The sequence below is a fragment of the Myotis davidii genome, unplaced genomic scaffold (genome assembly GCF_000327345.1).
Source record: "Myotis davidii unplaced genomic scaffold, ASM32734v1 scaffold370, whole genome shotgun sequence".
NCBI classification, from domain to species: domain Eukaryota; kingdom Metazoa; phylum Chordata; class Mammalia; order Chiroptera; family Vespertilionidae; genus Myotis; species Myotis davidii.
Window position 1 is genome coordinate 16,262,255 of NW_006288615.1, and position 25,240 is coordinate 16,287,494.

Genomic DNA, 25,240 nt, shown 5'->3' on the forward strand with positions numbered 1-25,240 from the left:
GGGGTGGGGGCTGGGGTGGGGGTGGGAGCGACCTTCACCCTTCCTGTTTTGACCTACCCACTTCTTGCTGACTCTTGAGGATCATTCAAGGGGGCGAGTGTGTGTTTCCAATTCTACAGTGACTTCTGGGAAGCAGCTTCTAGTCATTTCATTCCAGAAAGGATCGCTTCCCTACCCTCATGTCTGTATTTTGTAGTTCTTATCTTTTCTGGGAATTCTGACCTCAGGGGCATTATTGGGTGATATGGCAGTGGTTCCCAAAGTTCTCTACACACTGGAATTGTGTAGATGTTGGCGGCAAAACAACACCAGTTGTTATCAGCGAGTGGGATGTCGGTGAAAGAATTCAGAGCCAAGAACTCAAATTATAAGAGAAAGTTTATTTAGAAACTTACAGAGGTAGTAAAAGAGATGAGCCGTAGAAGAAATGGGTTCAGGAAACAAGTTACAGAGACAAAAGAAGGGCGCTTGAAGCTTAGGAGAGGGAAAGGCAAAGATAATGCCTGGCAAGAAGAAGAGGGGGTCCGGGAAAGTCTCAGGCTTGCTCCAGAGAAGGAGAGATGTACTGGGCCCTTCATCTCAAGGGTTTTAAAGGCTGGGAGTTTAGGGGAAGATCTCAATAGAATATTCATCAGCTTTATGCTGATGTGCCAAAATGAGATTTATTTCCCTGACTTTATCCATCCTTGGGTGTGGTTGGCACAAATGGCACTGATTGGATTTTTGTTACCTGTCTCCCTGAGCCAAGTAATTTAAGCTATTTACCCTCTGCTTGGGGAGGAGATGTGTAAACCATTTACACTTAAGTGTCCTTGGTTTAGGGCAGATAGGATTTTGTGATTTACTAGATAGCTGTAAACTGCTTGGCCGGTTAACTGTCTGTCTCAGTTTCCCTGTTCCACTTGTCCGGGCTCACTAGCCTGTCTCAGAATCCCTTGAGCACCTTTAATCCTGGACGTGTTGGGATGTTCCGATCTGATCCGAATAGGGTGCGGCCTGAGCAGCTGGAGCTTTAGAATCTCCCCAGGTCTTGTGCTCTCCCTCTCGGGGATGCTGTACAGCAAGCATGTCAACCTCAAAGGCTAAGACGGGCCACATAAACAAGGTTTAAGTTTATGTGGGCCACAAAAAACCACAAGTTTCAATTTTCATAGAAATGTAGATTTATTTCAATAGAGACATGCTGAATACAAAGGGCTAAAATAAATGAGTAATCGTTAACATAAAGTAATAGAACATTTTAATATAAATTAACATTTTTTCTTGAACATTAACTTACCAGACACTGAATAACTGCACATATTAATAAGCATAATGCAAATAAACCTATTTTTCTTGTTCTCCAAAAGTGAAATATTTCCTGTTGCGTACGCCAAACAAGTCAGTCCAAAACTAATGGTGTGGCAATCGGCTGCTAAAATATTCACTGCTAGTATTAGTGGAGAGAAATGGTGCGCCTGCACGTAAGGCGCATAAGGGAAATGAATGTAACACGGTTATAGTAATCAGTCATTAACAAACCTTGTAGTTCATTATTAATAACTAGAGGCCCGATGCACAAAATTTGTGCCAGGGGCTTGCCCCACCACCGCAGCAGCTGCTTCTGCCTCGGTCCCTGCAGCCGCAGCTTTGTCCAGAAGGTCGTCTGGAAGGACATTCGGTCTAATTTGCATATTACAATATTACACTTTTATTATTATTGATTATGTATGACAGGATATTGTAAAAATTAAGTCATGAAAGTTTTATTAAAACGTTTCTTACATACTGTTATATTGGTTGGGCCACAAAAATATTTGTTGTGGGCTACATGTGGCCCATGGGCGCCAGTTTGACATGCTTGCTGTACCAGATGCCACACACCTCAGAAAAGGAGGATTGTGACCACTGCCATGAGCAGCCCACATGGGTCTGAGAAATGGAGGCCTGGGGTAGGCGAGTTCTAGTGAGTTGTCAGGCATCATGGCCATTTACCAACCAGAGGGGCAGACAATATGGGGAAAATTGAAAAAAGGAACGAGGAGCAAGGAGAGGGGTGGAGTTTGATTCCCCACCGTGAAGACATTACATTTTATATTATTTTATCAAGAACAGATGTTGGTGTGAGCCAAATTGATTCAAATACCAGAAAATGCCGAATCTTAGATGTACTGAACTCTCTAAGGTTTGGGAAAACTGGAAACTTTACGATCTCTTGATTTCAGCGCTCCATTGGCATAGCAATCTTACCTAAGAAATGTATTATATGAAGCCTATTTTTCCTCTCATAAAACTTAAGGATGAGATGTATGAGGGAAGACAACACAGGGAATATTTTAGGAGAATTAGTAGTAAATTCAAGTTATCCTTGCACAGCTGGGTATGTTCATTGGCCTGACTCCAATAAGTTATAACGGGAATATGAGCAGATGCAGCTTTTGCTCCTCAGAGTTCATCAAAGTCCAAATCTTTTACAATCCTTTTTATGCGGGCCCTAAAATGTTACTGGACTGAAATAATCTTCCCCTCGACAGCGAAGAATGTCTCACAAGCTGCAGATTAATTGGTCAACTTGACATCCTAGGTTCCCAATAGCTAATTCTGGCCCCCCTTTTTCTAGAATATAGATCTCCTGGGTGATTTATGAGTGGGGGTGATTTAAGGCTCAATTACCCTCCTTTTAACAACTCCTGTAGTGCCTCTTACTCTGAATTGTCTATCATTTCCCATTCAGTTCCCTGTGATCCAAATAATTTTCCTCTATTTGAACATGCTGACTCTTCCTTGACTTTAAGACTCACCTTGAAAGAAAAACGAACACTTATTGATGTTTCATACAAATCAGACATTGCATCAGCTTTTGACATTGGCTCTTTGAAGAAGGTATTATTTTTGCTCCATCCAACTTTTTCATTTTATGGAGCTCAGAGAAGTTAAGGAACTTTGACAATCGAGAGTCCTTATTTTCCTAGTGAGTGGGACAGGGATTCCAGAGCACCGCTTTTTCTGAGCCATATGATGCGCATGAGGTTGTCTTCATCAGGCCATTCCTAGCTTTGTCTCGTGGATGACCTGTACGTGATTTCATTTGGCCACACCCATCCCATGGCCTTCTTCTTACATTTGGAGAAACAGGAAGAAAGGCAAGAGTTTGATAATACAAAACCAAATTCCATGGGATAGAACCCAGCCACAATGAATGTTGGGTTCTATCCCATGTGAGTTACCTGAGCACAGAGAGCAGGACTTTAGAATTATTATATACTAGGGACACAGTGAATGAGTTCGTGCACCTTGAAAGGAACTGTGGGCCTCCAGGTTGCAGTGGGCACAAGGGCAGGTCTCAGCCCATCCTCTGCACCCCTGCCTGGCCCCTTCTGCCATGGCCCCCAGTCCCCTGTCTGCTGGCAGCCCTGCTCCCGCTGTTGCCGCTCCCACGCACTGACCGGCGCCGGCCCCACTTGCACCCACTGACGGTGCGGAGCAGTTGGGCTTGGTGCTGTCAGCAGGTGCGAGTGGTGGCTGCTGCCCTGAGGGAAGATCTAGGCCAGCAGCCACTGCTCGCACCCGCTGATGGCGTCAAATAATTGGGACCAGTGCCGGGTGCTGGCAGCGGGTGCGAGCAGTGGCTCCAGTGCTGGCTGTGGGTGCGAGGAGGGCCATCACCAACAGCAGTAGTGAGAGGCAGCTGCTGGCCCCAATCAACCCTCAGAAGCAGGGGGAGGTGGAGAAGCTCTGAGGGGCAACCGGGGCCAGCAGCTGTTGCTTGCACCCACTGACGGCGTTGATCGATCAGGGCCGGCACCGGCAGCAGGTGTGAGCACTGGGCGGGACGGTGTGTGTGTGTGGGGTTTTCAGTTACCACCAGAGGCTCACCCTGATGACAGCGACCGGCGCCCCACCTTGGTCTGGTGCCCCTGCTCACCTGCTCCGCTATCCCACTGTGGCCGATGCCCACCATGTTCTGTGCGCACCCCCTGGTGGTCAGCGCATGTCATAGCGACCTGTTGTTCGGTTGTTCTGCCATTTGGTCTATTTGCATATTAGCCTTTTATTACATAGAATGGTAATAGAACATCTTCACTGTGAATACATTGAACACTGCAACTTTGAAGACTGAATTTAAATAAAGTATAGGAAGTAAATCTGGAGTTAACAAACAGGGGAGCATATAACCAACCAAACTCGTTGGATGTGCACAAGGCTAAATCTGTCTGAGAGAGAGACAATGTCACTGGAAAGGAGGTAAACTAAAACAGGCGTGTGTGGGAGACCAACGGAAAGCCCAGTGCTTCAACCAGGGATATCTATCTGGTCTGCTAGTTCATGAGAACTTGGGGAGCAGAACATACAAGGCAGGGGCCTCACTTGCAGGAGCTCTAGTTTGACTGTTAGGGCAGCTCAGAAATGTGGATGCAACGGACAGGCTCAGTGATGAGAAGGTGGGAATGGAGAGACCTCACAGGCTGGACCTTCTCCGTCACCTCCCTTGGCCTTGGGCGCCTCCCTGTAGTCACAGAACATATAGTCAAGTTTCCTTCCAGCTCTAAAGTACAGTCATTCTGTGAGCAGGACTGGAAAGCGAAGAACAGCATATGCAGTTTCCCAATGGAATCCCAGTAGACATCTGCTTAGACAATGTGTATCTTCTAGGGAAGGAAGAGGAGCCTTAATTAGCATTGTTGCTTCTCTGCTCATTCGGGGCTGATGGAGGAAATACATGAATGGGAGCCAGCAAGACATAGTGACTCCTATTATTTTCCATGACTGAGTTGTCTTTGTCATCTGTTTTTAATGAAAAAGAAACAAAATTCTCCCCATCCCCACCCCTGGCCCTTTATATTCTTAAAGTGAAATCAAATCTAAAAATAACAGGAGAGGGCAGGCTCCAACTGACAAGGAAACCCTGGAAAATCAGAAGTGGAGCCTGGAAGAGGCTCAGTTGGAAGCATCTGCATGGGAATTGCCTGCACTGGAGCAGATGATACAACCTATGAGATCACCCGGTGACCTCAGGACGGCATTTCAGATTTCAGCGTTGGCTCTCAGTGGAGGGTGGCTCAAGAGAGAGAAATGCAGAAATACGAGTGTGTACTTATGGACAGAGGGAGAAAATAGCACCTCTAACAGGTACTGAGGTGAGTCTTAGACTTCTTTTTAGAAAACTGTCTGTGCGTTGAACTCGTTGAGTGGGCAGGAGAGGAGCCAGGAGGCCAGCCAAGGACGGGATCCTTTCCTAAGGGAGCTGGAGTCTGGGCACGAGCTCCTGGGGGGAGGGTCCTGGCAGTGAGGCCTGGCTGCACCGGGATTGCCAGTAATCGTCTTCCCTGAATGCCCATGAGTGTGTTTGGAAAGAGCAGGAGAGGTGTGTGGCGGGGGCCAGAGGAAGGTGGCATTTCTTGAGGGAGGAGGCACCTCCTGGAGGAGTCCCGGGTTTGTGCAACGGGGTTTGTGTGTCCTTCCCCAGGGCTGGAACGTGCGGCTTGCTGGGAAGTGTGCAGGACATTTATAGGGGGAATTCCTGGTCCACGTGGCTTCAAAACAATACCAGCTGCAGTCATCGGGTTCCTTAGAATGCTGTAGGAACAAGCAGCCCAACGCTCAGTGGTCTCACACAGTAACCCTCATTTCTAGCTCCAGTTATACGTTCCAGCCAAATTGGCAGGGCGCTCTGCTCCACACAGTCACTCAAACCACGGCGCCAGAGGCTCCACCATCTCGTAGCCATATCGTCTGCAGTTTGTGGCCTCCTCATCACCCTGGAGGATCCCACCTGGGCTTCTCGGTGCTGGGTCCAGAAATGACACTCCCTTCTTTTCACATGGTCACATAGCCATGTGCAACTGCAAGGGCCTGAGACTCGAGAAGTCTTCTGTGTGCTCCAATCAAGGAATGGTGAGGCGTCCCGTGGCATGCGGCATTTGTCGCTGGGCAGTACTGCAGGGTGACCTACTTAAGGACTGTTTAGCACAGTCTCTGACAATACCGAAGACGATGGATGGATGGGTAAGCAGTACAATGTGTACTTATCAATACAGCACAGTATCCCCAGAAGTTCACGGACAGCAAAAAACTGCCGTGTTTGTGTGTTAAATTGGTTGTGTGTTTGTGTGTTAAAGGAGCAGGAATCCAGGCTAGAGTGATTCCCATGGTATTGTTTCGGTGACTATTCCTGGAAACTCACATAGTTAATTTGTAGGGGATTAGAGTGTGTGTGTGTGTGTGTGTGTGTTTGTGAATGAAGAGTAACAAAGGCTTGATTTTATGAAAAACATATTGTGTAAGCTATCTGGGGTTGCCTAAGTAATATTGATTGCCTATCCATATGATACGACACTCTATAGACCTTTCATTCTCCCTTACCCCAAAAGAAAGAAGTAGAAGAGCTTAAATATAAGAGCAGAGATGAAACTTTTAACCAAATAACTTTTTAAAGAAATCCAGTATGCTGTGTACAATGGAAATCCCATGAGAGTGCATAGAGGGTCAATGTGTAAGCTTATCTAATTGGCAGTTGCATATTTCTAGCTAGAAGGCTTTGCCAGTATTTCAAATGTCACAGCAGTTTCAATAGTTTAAGAAACAGGGTCAAAGTTTTCTCTCTGCAAGAATTGGTGGGCACTGCCATTTATTGGCCTACCTGTAGCACACCTGTAGCTCTCGGTGAGCTGCAGGTCGGGGCCCCGAAGATCACTGTGACAGGGTCAGCAGGGTGGGGACTTTGTTTCAGCTCTGCCCCTAACCAACTGTGCAACTCTGGCTAATCTATATATTCTTTTTTCACCATCTGTAAACTCATAAAATTGACGATCTTTAAAAAGGATTCCAGTGCTGAAATTGTGTAATATAAGCCAAATGTTCTTCAGAGGGTGGTGTATAAAATTAAGTGATTTTTTTTTTTTAAAAAAGAGGACAACCAGATTTGAATGTCAGGGGCTCTTGTCATATTTCTTGTTGATTTTCAAAAAGGTTCAATAAAGAGGTCTCCAGCTGCCAAGAATACTCAGTGGGGAAGGGACAGTCTCTTTAATTTCCCCACTGGTGCTGGGAAAACTGGATATCTACATGCATAAGAATGAAAGTGGACCCCTATATTACGCCATTCACAAAAATTAACTCAAAATGGACAAAGGACTTAACATAAATACTAAAACAGAAAAATTAGGAGAAAACATAGGAAAAAAGCTTGACATCAATTTTAGTGATGATTTTTTTTTTTTTTTGGATCTGACACCAAAAGCATAAGCGACAAAAGCAAAAATCAGTGTGACTACATCAAGTCAAAAGCTTCTGCTCAGCAAAAGAAACAATAAAAAAGATGAAAAAGCAACCTATGGAATGGGAGGAAATATTTGCAAACCATCTATTGGTAAGTTTAATATCCAAAATATATAAGGCACTCATACAACTCAATAGCAAAAACAAAACAAAACAAAAACACCCCAACAGCAAACAATCCAATTAAAAAATGGGCAGAGTACTTGACATTTTTCCAAAGAAGACATACAAATGGCTAACACATACATGAAAAGGTGCTCAACATTGCTAGTCATTAGGGAAATACACATCAAAGCCACAGTAAGAGTTCATCTCACACCCGTTAGGATGGCTATTACCAAAAAGACAAGAGACTACAAATGAGAATGTGGAGAAAAGGGAACCCTTGTGTTGGTGGATGTAAATTGGTGCAGCCACTATGGAAAACAGTATGGAGGTTCCTCAAAAAATTAAAAATAGAGCCTGGCCAGTATGGGTCAGTGGTTGAGCATTGGCCTCTGAAGCAGGAGATCACAGTTCTATTCCCGGTCAGGGCACATGCCCAGATTGCAGGTTCCATCCCCAATAGGGGGCGTGCAGGAGGCAGCCAATCAATGATGTTCCTCTCGCTCATCATTGATGTTTCTCTCTCCCTCTCCCTCTCTGAAATCAATATAAATATATATTTTTAAAAATTAATAATTGAACTATCACATGATCCAGTAACTCCACTTCTGGGTACATATCCAAAGGAGAGAAAGTCACTCTCTTGAAGAGGTATCTGCTCTCCCTTATTCATTGCAGCATTATTCACAATAGCCAGGACATGGAAACAACCGAAGTGCCCACTGAGAGAAGAATGGATAAAGAACGTGTGGCATACACATACAATGGGCTATTACTCAGCCATAGAAAAGAAGGAAACCCTGCCATTTGCAACAGTATGGTTGGACCTTGAGGGCATTATATTATGTGTAATAAGTCAGACAGAGAAAGACAAATATCCCATGATCTCACTTATCTGTTGAATCTAAAAACATTGAGCTCATACAAACAGGGTAGAATGGTGGTTGCCAGGGGCCAAGGGATGGGGAGATGTTAATGGGAGGGTACAATCTTCCAGTTATCAGGTGAGCTAGTTTTAGGAATGTACTGTGCTGCACGGTGACTGTAGGAACAATACTGTGCTGTGTACTTGAAAGTTGCTGTGAGAGCAGCGCTTTACTGTCCTCACCATAGCAACAATGACAACAAAATGGTAATTGTGTGAGGCATTAACTAACCTTACTGCGGGAAACATTTCACAATACACACAGTTATCAAATCATCACACTACACCTTAAACTTACACAATGATATCTGTCAATTATATCTCAGTAGAGCTGGGGGTCAGGGGCGGGGGCGGGGAGAGAAGAGCTCTCCAACTGCCAATCAGCCTGGCCGCGTTGTCCCCTGGACAGGTCTTCTCTTGGCCCCCTTGGGGTTCCTGTAGGCAGAGAAAGGCTTTTTTCAGTTGTGACTGAAGGTGCCAGGCACCAAGTGGCATTAACTAAAGGTTTGCTTTGGAGAATGGCGATGTTGCAGGAGTGCAGGGAGCGTGACTGATGGTGCTCATCCAGGTTCCGGTTAGATCCAGCCTACGGTTTCCCTCGCGGGGAGCTGGTCTTCACTGTTTGTGCCCGGGGCGCTGTACTAGCTCAGAAGCGTTGGGTGCCAGCTCACTATTGACATTTGGCAAGGACTTGGTAATCCGAAACTCTCGTCCATCCTTTTAAGGAGGGGAGAGGAAACACCTAACTTACCTTTCCCAACTAAAGCAAAAAATGACTTGCTCCCGGAACAGGTGAAATGAAATCATGACGTTTTTTTCTAAGTGCTTTGCACCATGTTCTGTTGTTGCAGATTCTTTTGTTTGGCTTGATCCGCCTGAGGTCTTCCCCGTTGCAGATGATGGCAACTCCAACTTTCCAGTGACTCAGGCAGAACACCCTGGAGTCATTCCACATTCAACTGGCCAGGAAGTCCTCTTGGCTCTACCTTCCCTCCATATCCAGCAGCCAGCCTCTCCTCCCCACAGCCCTGCATCGCCCATCTCCAGGTCCCTGGGCTGGACTCTCTCAGCAGCTCTGAGGGGCTCTCCCTGCTTCTGCCTCTCCTTGACCCAGCAGCCAGAGTGACCCTGTTACAACATAAGTCAGACCACATCACGCCTCTGCTCTAAACCCTCTTTGCTTTGCCAACTCACTCATGGTAAAAGCAGAAATTCTAACTGTGTCCTGTAAGGCCCACCAGCATCTGGCCTTGTGTGACTCTGACCAACTCTCCTACTCCTCTTGTTTATTCCTCTCGGGCCGTACAGGAATCCTTGTTCTTTAAGCAAGCCGGCCTCACTCCTGACCCAGGGCCCGGCCCTGGCTGTTATTCTGTCTGCAACGCTCCTCCATGCAGAGACCTGTCTAGCTTGCTCTGTCACCTCCTTTGGGTCTTGACTGAATGTGACCTTCTCAGAGAGGCCTACAGGGCTCCACTATCTAAAAGTGCAAACTACCGCCCCAGCTGCAAGGAGCATTCGCCACGGCCTGCAGGCTGGGCACAGCCTTGGTGCCAGCCATGCCCTGCCCACTCTTGGCCCCCAGGGCTGGAGGGCAGGAGCTGTCCAGAAGCTGTGCACCTGCCCCAATCTGTTCTTGGTGCATGAATTCATAGAGAAACATGGATGGATAACAACAGAAAGTGGTATTGAGCAGTGGGAGTCAACAATTTGCACAGGAAGCTTTGGAGATGTTGCTTTTGTAGGCTGCCTGAAATTGAGGCAAAATTCAATAAGTGCCTTTGGTGCTTTGGAAAGTATGAAAGCTGCTGGTGAGCTCCATTCTCCTGGATCAGAAGAAGTGTCTGGAATTAGTGACGCTCTTGCAGAAAATCCAGGACTTGTCAACAAATCTTGTTATGAAGATGGTTGGCTGATAAAGATGACACTGAGTAACCTTTCAGAACCAGATGAATCAATGAGTGAAGAAGCATAAGAAATATATAAAGCCTATTGAGAAGTGAAAATGGAACCCTCTAAATAAAGTAGCATGAAACAACTGGACCTAGCATGGTTTTCTTAAATATTAGTGGTGAATAGAAGATTAAAAATAGCAACTTGGTAAAAGTGTGAATTACCACTGATATAGTCTATACCCCTTCCTGCTCTATATTCCTCCACAGTACTACAACATCTAGCAAACTGATTTTGACTGATTTGCTTTATTTTCTTTCCCTTTTTGAACGTAAGCATCACAGAGGAAAGAATTTTTGCATGTTTCTTTTGCTGTGGTTTCCCCAGCAGCTAGGAGAGAGCCTGACACATAGTAGGTGTTCAGCAATGACTGGATGACGGGAGAGACACTGCTCCGAGGCTACAGAATACCCGGTGGGAATGTTCTCCTGCACGAGGCTACACACCTGCTCCTCCTTTCAGAGAACATTAGGGAGTCATCCCTTCCATCTTTCATCTGCACTTGGCTATCCAGGTTGTGTTAGAATTGCTCACTCAGGCACTTCTTCTCCAGAGGTTTATGTCTTGAGAATCAGGGCAATGAAATCGTAGACCCTGAGTGACTTTGAGGCCTGAACAGCCGCTTCGGGGTTGGCAGTTCTGCCTTCTGGAACAGGCCTTCTCGCCCGATGCACACAGCAGTCGCCTGAGGCCTAGTTAAAGTGCAGATTCGGACTCAGTAGATCTAGCGGGGGCCAGAGTCCGCCTTTCTCACAAGCTTCCAAGCAATGCTGCTGCTGAATTGGGGTCGCATCGTAAATACCAAAAGGTTCTAGCACAAACCTCTCCATAGGCGAACATTAGAATGCTCCCTCCCCCTCCCCAATATTGTATTGGTTCCCAAACTCATTTCAAAAGACCAGAGCTCTCAGCTGGGTGTTGTTAAAGGCCCCGGGGCTTCCTGACTCTATAAGCAGCATCTGCCCCAGGAAGGCCCAGTCTTCATTAGGGCTGCACCCCTCACGAGCTCTTCTCTAAGTCTTTCAGGGTCCCAGGCCCCTTCCAGGAAATCTCTGGCCTCATGCTTTCCCACCACTACCCACTTTCACATAAACCAAGCTTGGCTTTTCAGAGACTACAGAGGCCGTCTAGTCTCAACAACCTCAACTTCCTTCTTCCCCCAGCAACTCCAAATTACTTAACCTTCTCCACGTGCCCCCGGTCTCAGAGAAAGAGGTCGGGAATTTCATCTCTTCTCCGGCCTCCCCGGCGTCCTGCCCCAGCACTGGGTGGCTCTGACATCTGACATCGGGATCTTACTGGCTGGATGACCTCACTCAAGTTCCTCACCAGCACTAAGCCTCACCTTACTCATCTCTAAAATGGGGGTGATGACAGTGTCTACGTCGAGGGTTGAGAGGATGAAAGGATGACTAGGTGGGAACCATTCAGACAAGGCGTGGTAAGTCAGTTAAAAGTTCTTTTAACTTACAATGATCTCTTCCCTCATATTTTCAGTCTTGGGTGGGAAGGACAGTGAGAATGAATGAATGCTGTCCCTACCACCGTGAGGGTTCAGGGAAGGCTTAATGTCCTTGAAAGTGGAGAGATTCTTCACCACAGGTTTCTCCAGTCTTTTGTTGGGAAGTGTTTCCAAGGTCAATAGAGGGTGATAGTCAACAGCGTCTGCTCTGGTCCATCCTGATTTTTAAACCAAGTTGACCAACGGGGCCACCTACACCCTTGCTCTTCAGCAGCGATTGCTCTGAGACCTTCTTTCCTCTCTTAAACCCTTATTCTTGGTTCCCACTTCGTCCCTGATTCTTCGTGACCTTCTTGTCTTCATTTTTTATTTCAGGCCTCATACTAGTTCCTTAACGTTGATGACAGATTCTGGCTTTATAGCTTTTACCCTGGACACCCAAAGGACATTTATAGCCTCATTTTCTGGCTCTTTCTGCTCCTGGTCACTCTGGGTTCATTTGCCCACTGAGCCCCCGTCTGCACTGACCTCATGCTAAAGTCACGCTGCTGGTCAGCTCCATTGGGCCCTGTTCCCTCGGGGAGGACTGGAGGTGGTACATAACAAAAATGATGATGAGTTATATTTATTGAACACTTACTATTGTTTTGAGTAGTTTAAATGGATTGTGTGATTATAATTTAATGGCAAACCTGCCAGGTTTAATCTCATTTTGGAGATAAGAAAAGTGAGGCTTGGTGAGGTTAAACTCAAAACCACACATGTGGTTAAAGGGGATCAGAATATGCCACCCACAATATGCCAGTTTAGCACAAGGATTATTTTATCTGAAGGCAATTAAGAATCAACAGATGTAGGAAGAGTTCTCTGTCCTCCCTTTATCTGCTTAAGCATTTATAGCCTCATTTTCCGGCTCTTTCTGCTCCTGGTCACTCTGGGTTCACTTGCCCGCTGAGCCCCCGTCTGCACTGACCTCGTGCTAATGTCACGCTGCTGGTCAGCTCCATTGGGCTCTGTTCCCTCGGGGAGGACTGGAGGTGTGGTGCATGATAACAAAAATGATGATGAGTTACATTTGTTGAACACTTACTATTGTTTTGAGTAGTTTAAATGGATTGTGTGATTACAATTTAATGGCAAATCTGCCAAGTTTAATCTCATTTTGGAGATAAGAAAAGTGAGGCTTGGTGAGGTTAAACTCAAAACCACACATGTGGTTAAAGGGGATCAGAATATGCCACCCACAATATGCCAGTTTAGCACAAGGATTATTTTATCTGAAGGCAATTAAGAATCAACAGATGTAGGAAGAGTTCTCTGTCCTCCCTTTATCTGCTTAAAGGAGGACGTAAGTTTCCCTTTGGGAAGGTACCAGGAAGGGAGGAGCAAGACAGAGTGGACACTGAGGTCAGCTTGCATAACAGAATTTACTAAACCAACTTATCTTCCATTAGTTCCCCTTTCTATTTCCTGGCCACTTCCCATGATTTAGCCTCCCTTGAAGCACAGAACACAAATTAACACACCCCCTAGGAACTGAACCTAAGAGGGCACAAGAAAAGTTTTTCCTTCCCAACATGGTAAATGTAATTCAGTCCATGGGCCCTGGGAACATCCTCTCCTCCTTCAGTAGCACCTGTCTTCTCTCTCCCTTGCCCCTGCCCCTGCCCCTGCCTCTGCCTCTGCCTCAATCCAGACTCCCATCAGCTCATTCAGCCATGATTGTAAGAGCCTCCCAATGGCTTAGTGGCCCTGCCCTCAGGTCCCTTTCCCTTGATCCACCCTCTGCACTGCCACCAGGGAGCTTCTAGAAGGCAGGCCTGTGCCTGCTAACTCCTGTGTGAAGCCCTACGGTGGCTCCTCCTGCCAAAAGGAGAACGAAGTTCACCCTGACCCATTCCCACAGACTCCTTTCTCAGAGCGCCAGGGGCTCCTTTGTCACGTGCTTCTCCCCTGCCCAGTTTTTCTTTTCTCAAGCTTGGCCATCTGCACAGATGATCTACTGACCTCAGCTTTCCAGGCTCGTCTTGAATAGCACCTCCTCTGTCAGGCACCCCCCAGGGGAGTTAGTCACTTCCTCCCTGTGCTCCTTGTCTGCTAATCTCCCTTGTGACAGAGCCCTTGCGACATTGCGTTCCAATCATCTTTCCCCACACCCGCTCCCCTCTGCACACCCAGCCTGCATGCTCCTTGAGGATAAGGACTGCCATGTACTCCTCCCATGCCCCTGCCGCCCGGCCCAGAGGGCGGGAAGGGGCTGTGTAAAGGTTTAATAAATGAGAGGCTGACAGCTGGCTTTACTCTAAGTGATAAAAACAATGGCACTTTTATGTCCCAATTATGCCAATGAAATTTCTGTTAGAATTATATCATTTTGGAACTGGAAAACACCTGTAAGTTTCCCTACCCAATCCTATGATTTTTATAGCCAAGGAAAGGATGGTCCAGAGTGGAAGTCACCTGCACGTGGGCTGGTCAGCCTCCAGCTCCAGTTCAGAGCCCTGTGTGTCACTGGCTGTGGTGCCCAACACTGCGTGGAAAAGACACATTTCTATGGCTCCTAGAATTGCCCAGACATGTCTATGTGATGAAGGAAATAGCCATTTATTTCCACTAATAGCACATGTTTATGGTACTTTCATTCAATGACGTGGGCACTGCTGACTTTGCCGAATTAGAATAATTCTAGAGCATTTATTTTTATGTGGAAAGATCATTAATGGTACTCTAAAATTATTAATATAGCCAATTATAAGTGATGAGAAAAAGAATCTTCGATGTTTTGTTTTACTTCTAGGAACACCTACTTGAATATCAGAGAATGTTTGAAGAGGGGGGGGGGGAAGTTCACCTAATGCATAACTGGCAAATATAAGCTGTATATATTTAAGGTGTATAACATGATGTTTTGATACATGTGTACATTGTGAAATGATTTCCACAATCAAGCTAGTGGAAAGGAAAAAGAGGTTCTTTACTTTCTTGCTTTGACATTGAGAAGGTACCAATATCTGAACTGCAAGTGGCTCTGGTTCTAGCAGGGTAGGTAAAGGATACCTGTGAGAATGAAGCAGGCCAGCGGAGAGAAGCGGGGAGGAGGAGATCTCTGACAGCGTTAGAGACCCCGGCTCAGCTGCTCCCGAGGCTCCTCCCTTCCTGTGGTCTGGGATCAGACACTGATGCCTATTTTTTCTTCTTTTGCTGGTTTGTGTTTTGAAGCTTTGCAAATGACTGTTCAAAATAACCCAACACATGCAAGTTATGTTTTGCTTTGTTAGGTAAACAAGTTGAACAAATGTGCCCTCTCTACCCTAGAATGGAGATCACGTTGTGTGAGGCAGGTATTTGCAAGCACACTATATTATTTCTAAGTTCTCTCTTACTTCAACATGGACTCTATATCTTTTATGTAATAGGTAATCTGAAAAATAGAGTGTGAGAAATGTGTCTAGCCACCTGGGTAAGCTCATCCAATTGCCAGGTAGTTTAGTCAGCCAGACCGATTTTAACCTGAAAAAATTAAGAAAAAAAACCTAACTAGTTTGATGCAAAAAGTTTTTGTTGAAGTGCTTTATAATATGAAGAACCACCTATTTATAGCAGAACCCACCTATTTTTGCCTTTGAAAAAATTTTTTTGTCTTATGCACATGATCAAAAGTAATAATAGGTACGTTAATCAAATTAAATATATACATTTTGTATTAAACTCTGGAAACTTGAAGCAGGACAACTGAAATGGATTTCACTGAGCATAGTGTACATTATAGAGTTCTTGATGCGGGGAAACAAAACAAAATTTCCATGGCTTTGATTTCCTTATGATTTTTCTCCAAGAGGAGTTGAAGCCTGGTGAGTAGATGAAAGAAAATGAAAAGAAGAAAGTCATTGCAATGGTCTTAATGCTGGCACAATGTTCATGGACACCTGAGAAAGGCAAATACAGGGAAAACTACTTCTCAAACACTGCCTACCAGCTTTTGAATTTATTCTTGCCTGAAGTGTGCTTTCTACAGGCAAAAGGAAAAACAGCAGAAAATGAGAACATTTCTATCAAGTTCTGCAGAGCCAAGGACAAACCAGTACTTACATACCCTGACACTCTTATTGATTTATTTACTTATTTAAAAATTTGTATTCCCATGCTCTCACTCCCCTCCCCTTTGGCAACCTTCAGCTTGTGCTGCATATCTATGAGTCTGTTTCTGTTTTGTTTTGCTCTTCATTTGCTTTGCTTTTTTAGATTCCACATTTAAATGAAATCATACGGTTTTTGTCTCTCTCTATCTGACTTATTTCACTTAGCATAATACTCTCATATTGAAAACTTTATTTGGAATGCATTAGTGTTAAGAAGTTTGATCAATTTTGAAGGTAAACAGAAATGGAAATATTCACTGGATTTAAACCCATGTTTGCAGCCCTACCCTGGCCAGATGCCAGATGGGAGAGCTGGCAGGAGGCTTGGATGAAGTCACTAAAGGAACTCTGGGTAGTGACTCATGCTTCAAGTTTGTGTAATTATTTTGGCAAAGTCAATATGTTGCTCATGTGTAGCAATATAAATAATGAGGATATTTGGGTTAATGTAATCCTGATTTTTTGAGGAGTTGCAGTAGAATTTTTTTGGTCTTAAATGAATAGGAAAAAAAAAAGAATAGGATAGAACTGGGACCCAGAGAAGACATTGAGTGATGACATCCATCGCTTAACTAAAGGTTTAAATGAAAACTAGAATCTTTCAGGAATAGAAGTTCAATCCTCTGGAAAATAATCCTATAATATAGAGGAAATGGCAGGCTTGTTGATAACTGTTTCATTTGTGAATTTTAAAAATATTTTATAGCTGGGAATTTTTGTGTGAATAGAAGCTTGTAATTTTCATGATAACAGTCCCTATCCTTTATAATAAAAGACTGGTGACTGAACGGCGCAGCAACCAGAACGACCAACCAGTCACTATGACACACACTGACTACCAGGGGGCAAACGCTCAATGCAGGAGCTGCGCCCTGTTGGTCAGTGTGCTACCACAGTGAGAGTGCTGCTTGGCTGACAGGGATGAGTGGCTGCTCCTGCTGCGAACCCTGGGCTGAAGGGCAGGAACCTAGGCAGTGATTGTTGCCTCCTCACCCCAGGCTCCTCCTCCTCACTTCCTGCCGCCTCTTCTGGAAGCCTGCAGGCTGTGCAGCGCTGCTGGCACTGGGCTCGCAGAGCTGACCCCGGAGGCTGGGAGGCGAGTTCGTGGCCGCAGTGGGACTGAGGCCTACTCTGCTGCCTCCCAGTGCTGTTGTCCCTGGGCCTGGCCCCGACCGAACCGGTGCCCTGGAGTTGTGAGTGCTCTGGCTCCACGGAAGATGCTGGGTCAGGAAGCAGTCACTCAGATGGCAGGTCCACAGCTGCTTGGCAGACTGGTATGAGCAGCACTCCCACAGTGGGCGATCCCCACAGGCAAAAAAAATATGTGTATGTCTGTTTATGGTGACACTGAGCTTACTAATATTTCTCAATTATCTGCAACTTAGCCAAGACGCAAAAAGTGAGAAAAAATGGCTGAACTGAATGGCCCCAAGTCTGTTAACTAAAGCTCTTGCACTTTATCCATGAATGTTCTTGTGATCTTCTTCTAGTGTTTTCTGTCTTGAGTAAAACACCAGAGCTCCACAGTCCATCCATTTGCATAAACCATGCCCCCAGGAATTATCACAGACACCTGCCTCCCCAACCTAGCACACCACCCAGGTCATGCCACCCTAACCTTCTAAATAGCTCTCCAACTTCCCACTCCCCTTGACCCACAGGGGTTCTTTACTTGTGAAACATATGGGCCCCTTTTCAGAATAAGACTTAACTCATTAAATACATAGGGTTACAAAGAAAACCAATTACATTAAAATGCAGATATCAAAATATTTTTAAAATCGAGTTATAATAATATGTGCTTCTTTATGAATGCATTGTGCAACATTATGTGGTAACAAGCCTAACACCTACAGTAATTCTCCAGTAGTGATGAGCGTAAATGACATCTTCACATATGCACAGCAATGCTAATGTGATCTGAAAACACCTGCCATGTCTCTTGGTTGCAAAGGCACAGGTGCTGCTGATACTCCAGGAATTTGGTTGTTACAGTCTTCATGGAAGGAAATACCGAATTCCAATCAGAAGTTGGTGAGAGTAAAGATGGGCTTTTTTTCCTACCCGGGTTCACAGGTTTCTGTGAAGTCTAGACAGAGAGCTCCTGCCTTCATCCAAGCCACCATCATTTCTCACTAGATTTACTGCCACACTCTTTTATTGGATGGACACACTTGCCCGTATCCAAAATGTCCTCTACTCTGCAGCCAAGGTGATATTTTCAAAATGCAAATGTGTTGTCACCTGTCCTCTCACGCTTATACCTCATCCACATTCCTCTGCCCTTAGAATAGAGACCAGAAGACCTGGGTCCCAGCCCCAAGGACCCCTTGTTGTGGATTCTTTTCGTCTCTGTCACTACAATGCATTTGCACATGTGTTTTCCTCTGCTAGGAATGCTCTCATGTCCTTGTGCACCAAGCTTACTCTTCAGGAAATCAGCTCAACCATCACTTGCTCACGGAGGCCTTCTCTGGCTCTCTGACAAGCCCTGGGTTCTCTTATGGGGCCATTGCCCTCTCATACCTTGGAGGTGATGCTGTATTTATTCATGCGATTCTTTGCCTCGTCTGTCTGCACCCACCAGCTGTGTGTCCATGAGAATGGGTTTATGTTATCCCCAGGACAGTGTCTGGCACATAGTACAGGCTCATTAAATACTTGTAGAATGAAGAGCTGAGTGACCGAACAGTTCCAACAAGCATTTTAGAAGCGGAAAATCCAGTGATGTGGTGGGGTTGGGGTGAGGAGGAAAGAAGAGTGTTAGAGGCAGACACATGGCCGGCAGAGAGAGGTGATAATCTCTTGTTTGCTTGTTATTTATTTTCTTAAAGAAATTTTTTTTCTTGTTCTCTTGTTTGAGGAGACAAATCCTCAAAAAGCAAAGAAGTAACTCAAAACAGATACTCCCTCCCCGCAAATTGAAACCTTTCAGTATAACTAAAAAGGGAGTTCTATGTACTAGTACATTAATAGGCTCTGAGAGCACCCCTGTGTTGAGAACAGTAACTTGTGTTTCTAAGGTTAGCCCTAAATATCAAGCAAAGATTAAATGACATCATTGTATTCATATATTAAAAATGTCATAAAAATAATGAAAATCCAGATTTGCTCTTGGAAAAAAAGTCATTTGGAAAATAAACTAATATATGAGGTCAGATGATTATCAATGTGTGTGTGTCTCTTGTATAAAGTGTGTGTGTGTGTGTGTGTGTGTGTGTATTCTGGAAATATATTCTTTGGTGCTGACATTTATATATTTAATTTCCTTATGGATTAAAACATATTCTTTTAGCAATATAACCAAGAAGTAGAATATTTAATGGGTTGATGACACAAGTAGAGATGATAGTAATAATGTCAAATTATGGATAATTTTCTCATAAACTGAGTGATGATATTGTGTCCTGTGACACAGATTTCATTCCCATCTCCATCTGGACATGGTGCAGCTGCAGGCCTAGGGATTGGATGCAAGTGGATGGATGGATAATATAAATCCATCCTCAATAATTAATAAGTAACCCAAAGTTGTCTTGTATAACACAATTTTGAGGAGGTACCTACCATGTTCAAGGCTTGTTAGTAGATTCTGGGATGTGTGGGGATCCCATAATAGCCTTGGACTTAGTTTCCTATATTGATGGATGCATTATTACTGAAGTTGGACTACTGTATGGGGACTCCTTTTATGGAGAAAGATGTGCAAATGTTAATCCTTGGTTGGCAAAAGGCAGAACATTTTTATTCTAAACCTCCATAGAGAAGATGATCATTAGACATTCACTCTGTACACCTTTACCATGTGAGGCAAAGCTAGGCTCTGCAACCCAGTGCTGTTTCAGGGAGCACTGGAATCATTTTGGGGAGCATCTCCAGAACATTGTCTAGGATTTGGATTCAAACAAAAAGCCAACCTATTGGCTTATTTCCATATCTGTGCTCATTATTTACTTAAAGGGAAACCACATACAGTCCTCCCTCCTGTGGACCGAGTTAGTGAGCCCAATCTGGAAAAGTGATCAACTGTGACTTCTAGGGCGAGGGTCCCAGGCTACAGCCCTCAGTGACCCTTGTCTTATTTTCTTTCCCTCTTTCCCACTGAGTTTGGACTCAGCTGCCCGAAACGATGCCTATGAAGCTGTCACACTCTGTTGTGTCAAAGCGACTCAAGCACCTTTGGGCTGGGACCATTGAAATGATGGACTGTTATGGTCTTCCCTCTTAATGCTCATTTAATGCCTATTCTGGGAGCACTTCATTTACACCTCATTTACATGCTAGATAATTTTGGGTGAAAATTCAGTATTACTCTTGCATGTGAGCCATGTTTTATTTAAATAAGATGAGCCCCCTTTACCCTAAGTACAAGCCTGTACATGTATTTCTAAACTATTTTCAGGAAGACTTATCATGGAACTATATTACAATTTTTACCAAAATAATGCTCAGGTTTCAAAGGAGGAAAATAGGTTAAAACAAGAAAATATTCAAGGTTTGTTCATGGTAATTCTTAAAAAGAATGCATAAGAATTACAGTCTCATGTAATAAAATTTAGCCTCGAGGTTTATTACCTTACCCATGTCTTAAATTTATAGATAGTAAGAATACAAATGCTACTATAACACAAACCTTGGAGCAGTCAAATCACTATGTATTATATTAACTGGGCAGTTTCAGAGATTGTTTATAAATATTGTTTCTGATTTCTGTGTCACAGAATTAAAAAGTATAGAAAGTAGCTTTATGTATTTATAGGAATAAATTAAAATTTAAGATTAAAAGAAAAGACTATAGTTGTCCATAGAAGTTTCATCATACCTAGATATCGAAACAGAAGAAAAAATTTTTTCAAGTCAGAGTTTTATTATGTTGAAGAAATTACTGGGGAGCAAATGAAATCTCCTTCCTTAGTAGCTAAATAAATAGAGACATGTATTTCACTTATTTATGGTGATTATAAATGACCAGGGTGAGAATTTTAATGGCATTACCACAAGGATAATGTCAATCACTTTTAGTCGGTTTTTGTTTTTTAATGGGTGTGGGAAGCAACAGAACATACAATTCTTAGAGAGTTCTTTTAATTAAAATTGGAACTAAAAGAGTTATTTGGGGGATGTTTCTCTAAATGGAGAATATTGATAATTTTAGTTGAATTGTGATTTGAGTATGTAGTAAATTGAAATGCAGGGATTTCTCTCCAACTACATGGACTATCTTAGCGGATTAATGACTGATCATTTCAAGGGTCAAAAGGACTGGAACCAGCTTTGGATGTGAGAAAATGAGCTCCTGCATTTCCATTTTAAGAGTTTACTCAGCTGTGGTTAGAGATACATTAACAACAAGTTGATTTCAAAGTTAGAGCGTTAATACTGCTAATTTATAATGACTGATGCAGTTGGCAATTATTTAACCTGTGTAAGCACACCTCTGTCCTCTGCCAACCTCAGTTCCACACTGATGGCTTTGAAATGCCATTTCCCATCCGTAATTATGAAGCTGGAAATGACTCTTTGTAACTGGTTCACAGTTGTTTGTTCCCTTCACAGTCTCGCACGGATAGAAAACCCCGGGGTTTAGGTGACTTGGTGAGTGTTTTATTTCTGGTCTACACATCTTGAGATCGCCCTGGTAAATGGGCCTCCATTCTAGGAAGATGACACAAGACCGCGAGAGGATTTGCACTCCCTATAGTCAAGGAATGATAAAGCAGCAGAAGAAAAACGGGAAATACAAAACCAAAAGAAAATTCCCGAAACAACACAACAGAAAGATTTCCAGTAGCCACGGAGAACCCTCCAGCGCCCAGATCCTGCAGCAATGGTGGTGCACACAGCCTCATGGTAGGGCGTGCAGGGCTGGCTCTGGGTAAGTGAGGAGCCAGGTCCCTCATTGTCCTTTGCTTGTGTCGCCTCCCAGGTCGGCACTGGTTTTTCTTCCAGGCGCTTCACTAGCACTCCTTCCACTGCAGGTGCTCAGCACCCCTGTGCTCTTCTAGACAGGGAAGCCTGTTCTCCCAGCACCCTGCGGCCCATCACGCACCCAGGAGCACGGAACCCAGAGGTTGTTGCTTAGCCAGGAAATGCAGCCGACTCTGTAGAATTTCCTCAGACTCTATAAGGCCACCTAATCAGTTGGGTACTTTGCTCATTTAGGATGAAATTTCCAATACACCCTTTCAGCTCTCCTAGAGCAAAACAACTGACAGCTGGAGGTTGATGATGTGGGGACTGAGGCCATGAAGAAAGGAGCAGATATGAAACATGTATTTGTGTATTCGTGCTTACTCATCTTTTAAAAGAATTGATTTGATAAAAGTCCATTTTAATCTCATCACAGAACCAGCCCTTGGCTTTGTTGGTTGTCTCTATTTTATTTTTGTTTTCTATTTCATTCATTTCTGCATTTACATTTTTATCATCCTTTCTGTTTTTACCTAATGTCCTAAATTTGATGCTTAGCTCTTTAATTTTTAGTTTTTGTATTATCTACCAGAGGTTTTTAAGGATATACATTTTGTCCTAGGTTCTGTTTTTGCTACATCCACAAGGTTTAATATGTAGTATTTTTATGATAATTTATTTCTGAGTATATCTAAATTTCTCTGATTTTTTCTTTGTGTTATTAGAAAGTTTGTTCTTAAAATTTCCAAATATGTGGGTCCTCCGCCTCTTTTGTTATTAACTTCCAATCCTTCGCAATTGAATTGTTTTGTGGTCAGAGGACAGGTTCTAGTTGACCTGGATTTTTTTGAAATTTGCTGAGACTTGCTATGTTGGCCTAGAATTGTGGTCAGTTTTTGTACATGTTCTGTGTATGCTTGGAAAGAATGCATATTCTTTAATTGTGGGAATCAGGGTTCTATTTTCATCCGGGAAACCAAACCTGTAAATGATGCCAGTCAGTTATATTGGTGCTGGATCTCCTGCCTTTGCCCCTCCAGATCTACTTCCTATGTTTCCTCACCCTGCTTTGTGCTTTAGGAGGCTGACCCGTATAAACTTCATCAAGCACTCTCTACCCTGGCTTTCTTGGGGTCAGCCAGTGGGAGCGATGGGCAGAGATCGGAAAGGTCAGCATATTAACACGTCCAGCTCCCTCCTGCCGGACCGTTTTGGCAAAGACTGCAATCCTCTGTCCAAGGCCACAGATTGTCTGGCACCCTCTCTGTTAGCTACAGTTCTCAATGGTGTTGGTAACCAACCCCTCTCTTGGGGTCCTTTAGGCCTACGGGCCTGCTAACCCTGGGTGTACTTCGCCATCCATTCTTGGTTGGGGATCCCTTAACCTTACCCATAACTTGTGAATGTGTAATTAAGCTCTCTCTCTTCACCTCATCTGAGTGTGGCATCACTTTCTGCTAGGACCCAACTGATAAACTCTCCACACTCATTTTTTGCCTACTTGCCTTAATAATAACGGATGGGAATCTTCCATTATGACAGTGGATTTGCCAATTTCTATGCTTTATGTAATTTTTTCTTTATATGTTTTGAGGCTATTTTTTTTTAAGAGCATGTAAGTTTAGAATTGTTGTCTTGCTGGTGAAGTGAATCTTTTGTTATTACATAGTGGCATCTCTATACTATTTGGTCTCAGTCCCATTATATTCTTAAAAATTATTGAGAACCCAAAAAGACTTTATCTGTGTAGATTATATCTATCCATATTTACCAGGTTATAAATTAAAATGAATAAAGATTAAATATTTATCTATTACTTCGTTAATAAGAACAGGAATACATTTATTACGTGTTAACATAACTAACATTTTAAAAATTAAAAAAAATTATATTTTATTTGAAACAAAAAAACGAGTGAGAAGAGTGCCATTGTTTACATTCTTGTAAATCTCTTTAACGTCTGGTTTATTAGAAGACAGCTGGATTCTCATATCTGTTTCTGCATCTAATCTGCTGGGATATGTTGTTTTGGTTGAGGCTGAAGAGTATGAAGAAAATCCAGCTCCACACAGATACAGAGTTGGAAAGAAAGCAGCACTGCCATAGCCTTTTCAGATGACCGGGCGTCTCCATCTTCGATACAACTCTAAAACTCACGAGCAGTGGTTCCTTAAAGGTCAGTTAGACGATGAAATCTGAAAACAGATCAATGAACTTTTCTTATTCTGTTGCATTGAAACCTATTGCTCCACCTTGTACCTTGAATGGATCTCTTACCCATGCATGATTTTATGTTATTCATTGGTCATTTGGAAAATATTAGCTACGGAACTATGCAAACCTTCTAAATCAGCGGTTCTCAACCTGTGGGTCGTGACCCCTTTGGCCATTGAACAACCCTTTCACAGGGGTCGCCTAAGACCATCCTGCATATCAGCTATTTACATTATGATTCATAACAGTAGCAACATTACAGCTATGAAGTAGCAACGAAAATAATTTTATGGTGGGGTCACAACATGAGGAACTGTATTTAAAGGGCCAGAAGGTTGAGAACCACTGTAATGCTGGCACATTTCGTTATGCAATATTAAAAAAGTCACATTTGTGCTATGCATTGTATGTAATGAACTCTAGCTTCAACTGCTTTCAATTCACTGTCTTTAAAAAGTGATTTCTAAGCTTTTCTAGTCTCTAGTTTTTCCGTGTGTGAAATGGGGGTGGTCATTATGCTTTTCTTTCAGGGCGTCTTGAGGAAGAAAAGAAGTAATGGTGATGAACACATTTTGCGAATATTCAGGTGCGCTTTAAACAGGTGTAAAGATGGAAAGATGAGAAGATTGTGTCCTTATTGTCTCTTCTAAAAAAGTCCAGGTATTAACATTTTAATAGAGTAAAAGCAATGCACATATTATCATTAATATTCCTCTATTTATAAAATAATTGATATAATATTCACTTTTTGCCATGGGGATCAATAAAATAATTTGTATTTTGAGTGAACAAAGGAGCACATTTGACCCATTGACATGTTTCTTTTTCCTGAACTGGCCCTTCTAGAAAAGCGGCTTTCACTGATCAGGTTCAGCACATTCATTGTATGGATAAGGCAGCTGAGAACCAGAGTTCCAGGACACATATATCAGGTGAAAGTCAGACTTCAGTCAAAGCCTTTATCTTCTGGAGCCAATGCTTGCTTCATTATTTTGTTTCTCAAAGTTCCATTGGTAACATTTTGAGTATTTTCAGATGGAGGAAGAAAATGTCCAATTATTTCTATTTGTTAACTTATTTTTTTTAAAAAAATTTTTTTTTATTGATTCTTAGAGAGGAAGGGAGCAGGATAGAAAGATAGAAACATCGATGAGAGAGGAACATCATTGATCGTCTGCCTCCTGCACCCCCCGTCACTGGGGATTGAGCCTGTAACCCTGGGCATATGCCCTGACCAGGAATTGAACCGGCAACCTCTTGGATCATGGGTTGATG

The 25,240-nt window shown here is 43.6% G+C and overlaps 1 long non-coding RNA gene across 1 annotated transcript in view; it reads left to right on the forward strand.

The window, feature by feature from the left end:
* LOC107182611 overlaps positions 1–10,325 on the forward strand; it is a 15,213-nt gene extending 4,888 nt beyond the window's left edge. The window contains exon 3 of the long non-coding RNA XR_001513341.1: positions 9,139–10,325. This is a non-coding gene — a long non-coding RNA (uncharacterized LOC107182611). The remainder of the gene's footprint in view (positions 1–9,138) is intronic.
* Positions 10,326–25,240: the final 14,915 nt, after the last annotated feature.